We start from the raw sequence: 3,762 nt of genomic DNA on the forward strand, positions 1-3,762 counted from the left end.
CCTCAAACTTATGCGCACAGAATGCCATGTGATAGACAAAATTATGCAGCTTGCCACGACACTTCAAATGCGTGCTAAAACAAATTGTTGCGCACACTAAATAACTAGTGAAACAATTAGACAACACTTTACGTTTTTTAGAAAAACACTTCTCGAACGAAACGTACACATAAAATAACATTTTATGCTGCCTTTGAGATGCACGTAAAGTACTTGCAAAACCTTCACATCACCATAAAAAAAAACAGTTTAAGGAAAGCCACGTTTTATTTGCAGATGGCAGTTAAACGCCTAGAGACCCTTACGGGTGATTGTTCGCGCTTTACAAATGTGGATTATTATTATAAGCGCGGTTTTATACGGCAATGCAAAGTTAGGAAGGACACCTCCCTTTGATGTGTACAAACACATTTTTATAATGTACTTTAAAAACGCGACCTTAAAGAAAACAGGGAAAAGCAATTTTTTTAGTGTTGGCTAACAAGGCTAACGACTCCCTTTAAGCTACCTTTACACCTTAAGTTGTTTGAATACGTGCTGAGCTTGGTTCCTGTCAAAAAGAGAAGGCTGCGCCAAGAAGTCTTTAGTGTGCGAGAGGTTAGAATGGTTTCTGGGCGTGTTTTCAAAGGACTCTGCGACGGTACAATAAAGAGAAAAGTTGCACTGTAGTTAAGATCGTTATCATTGGTAGGAGCTGAATGTGGGCATTTTGTTGGCTTGTAAACAGTGAGTGAGTGGCCATAAACAGCAGGATGGAAAAGCTTCCCTAGAATGGAACCTATTTCTCAAGCAGGCAAGCCCTTTGTTGCCGCTATGAACGCGCGTTTGCTGTTTTAGACCTCACGAGAGTTTATAGAAGTAGTAGTTTTAAAATGTCCACATACGCCAGTATACCATTGACTTAAAAATTGTATTAGCATTGTAAACAAGCGCGCACTGAAGCTGACGAAGAGGGAGTGGGAGGGGGAGTGGGGGCGGGCACGCAGGCTGCCAAATGGTGCGCTGAAAGCGCGCACTGAAGCTGACGAAGAGGGAGTGGGAGGGGGGAGTGGGGGCGGGCACGCAGGCTGCCAAATGGTGCGCTGAAAGCGCGCACTGAAGCTGACGAAGAGGGAGTGGGAGGGGGGAGTGGGGGCGGGCACGCAGGCTGCCAAATGGTGCGCTGAAAGTGATCGCGATCGTGATCACATCACGGCGAAAGTGAAAGCAAGCGAGTGCTTTCAGGCCTCCAAATGGTGCGCGCGCCCAGACGGCGCACATGCACTGTATTTGGAGGCCTGAAAAGCCACTGTTTGCACTTCCAAAACTCACTTACTATAAGTCTCGCCAGAGCAGCGCTAAAGCGCTGCCTCAGGCGAGACCTAAAAAGAAGCGCTTCGCGGCTAATTGAGAGACACTGTCTCCCGCCGCAAGTAAAAGATCAAATCCCGGTGGGCGGGGCCAAAAGGGGACAGGGTGGCAACCCTCAGTGTAATGATTGCCTCCGGTGCAATCATTACACTGTGTTTTGCATCATCCATCACGCAAAATGACCCGCACCAATCAAAATTGGAGGCGGAGCCGCGACACGACTTCTGGAATCGTAACGATTCCACAAGCCCTTGCATGGTGAGGCCAGTGCATGCGCTGCTTTCGCCAGGCCGAGACCTAAAAAACAGCCAGGCCAGGTGGCAACCCTAGACAAAGCGCTCCTCTGTCTCTCTCTACCTCTTTCGCTGTTTTTCCCAAACTCTGGAACTGGCGAGGTGACAGGAAGGTTGGAATGTTGCCGAATTACTGAATCTACTCTGTTATTCTGGCACCCACGTCCTAAAGTAACATCCCCGTAGGCAAGTGCTTCAATGCCCCACATAGGGGTAGTAGGCAGTATGTAATGCTGCAATACAGTACCACCATGGGTAGCAACAGGAGAATATTAAGCACAAATATGGCGTTCTGACATCGATTGGTCCCTTTAAAGAGGGGTCTGTATGGCTGCCCAGTGATGTGATGTTAATCGAGTTCATTTTATACCGAGGTAAGGGCACTGTACTTTGAGAATGACTCCATTCTGTGTAAAGTGTTCGAGGTCGTCTATAAGCAAATAAAAATAACATTTCAAAAAGGTCTTCCTGCATCTTGATGGTGTCAGCTGTCATTACAACTTTACAAGTTTGAGATCTAATATGCCACTGTAGCAGCTATATAAATGCTAGCTAACATATATGCAAAGTCATACATTTTCCCAGGTAGGTGCATGAATAGCTTATGCATTCCAGCACTTCAGTGTATTTGCCCCGCAGTGCATTTCGGACTACAGGCATCAGAATGAAAAGAAAAGAACAAGAATGGAAAATGTATTCAGCCAGACCTGGGCAATTTGAGAGTTCTGCGTTATGTCTGCACGGTAGAAAACACAACATTTAAAGTTATGGACTATTCTATATTTTGGGTGCGATAGTTTAAGGATCTCGTGGGAACTAAACCAAGAAGGTGCAGAAGGCAATGCGAGGTCAGAACAAACGCGTCGGTTCTGCGGTGCAACGTGCAGGATAGCGTCAGGGGAATGTCTTGCAGCAAACTGGTAACATAACCGTGTATGTGGCAAATGTTAGACTTCTAAGCGATGGCCCCAATACAGAAAAATGCGAACCTGATCACTTCGAAGCAAGAATAACGGTGAAAAAACGAATAAAACCGTTCTAGTTGTTTTGGATATGGTTGGGCTCAACCCGAACACGTCTAGACGCCCCTAGTTTACAAACACTTTCCGCTGGTACTAGTCCTTTCTCTGTGTCTGTTAAATGTATGCAGCCAAAGAACGTCCAGCACGGGCGATGACCTCATACGCCTGATTTGCATATCCATGATGCTCTTCGAGTTTGATATATTGTAACAGCAAACTTTTCCTACAGCACGTTTTTTTGCCTGAAACTAAAGCACTATTTTGTGAAAAGTGACACATGTAAAGTGTTTTAACTACAAATTCTAATTTTCTCAAAGCACACCTACCTTTGAAATGATCTGATATTAGGCCTTTATATATCAGCTGGCTTCTCTGCATGTTCGTGCTCGCTTCGGCAGCACATATACTAAAATTGGAACGATACAGAGAAGATTAGCATGGCCCCTGCGCAAGGATGACACGCAAATTCGTGAAGCGTTCCATATTTTGCCTTTTGAGAATCTTTCATCTGCGATGGAAACCCAGTATGTATTCTCATTTGTTTTTTACTTCAATTCATTTACATTTTTTCAACTTGTATTTCATGATATTGACATCAAGGTATTACTGTAAAACTAAAATAATTTCGACACAACTGATGTACTGTTTCGATAATCCAACATTTATATTAACTGCATCATTAAGATATGATTTTATTTTGACTTCACGTTCATGTTTTCATTGCCTTTGTTCATGGACCTCAATAGACCAACACTGGTGTAGAGGTAGGCGGCTCAGCTAGAGCTCCTCTTGGGCTTCAAACCCAAAACGAGCCGAGCCTTCATGTGGCTTCTGTCTGCCACCCATGGTGGAACGTCCTGTGCCAAGAATGAAAGAAAACGCATTAATCTGCAATTTAAAACAGGAAAACAGTAGCCATCTAGTGCCTGAATTGTACACAGTGAAACTAGCAACCAGGGATCAGCCCCAGCTTCCCTGCTTAACCAAGTTGTGTGATCCCAGGCAAATCATTTCATTCTCCGCGAATTGCTTTTTTAATTAACACAAAAGAGAACGCTCTAAAATATGTGAATTCAGGATGTGAGCTCTACAAAGAC

At 44.4% G+C, this 3,762-nt stretch overlaps 1 non-coding gene across 1 annotated transcript; it reads left to right on the forward strand.

The window, feature by feature from the left end:
* The first annotated feature begins 3,047 nt into the window (after window positions 1-3,047).
* LOC146830375 (U6 spliceosomal RNA) lies at window positions 3,048-3,154 on the forward strand. The gene has a single exon (XR_014961627.1). It is a non-coding gene; the product is annotated as a U6 spliceosomal RNA (small nuclear RNA).
* Window positions 3,155-3,762: the final 608 nt, after the last annotated feature.

Source organism: Triturus cristatus, chromosome 5_1, assembly GCF_964204655.1.
Source record: "Triturus cristatus chromosome 5_1, aTriCri1.1, whole genome shotgun sequence".
NCBI classification, from domain to species: Eukaryota; Metazoa; Chordata; class Amphibia; order Caudata; family Salamandridae; genus Triturus; species Triturus cristatus.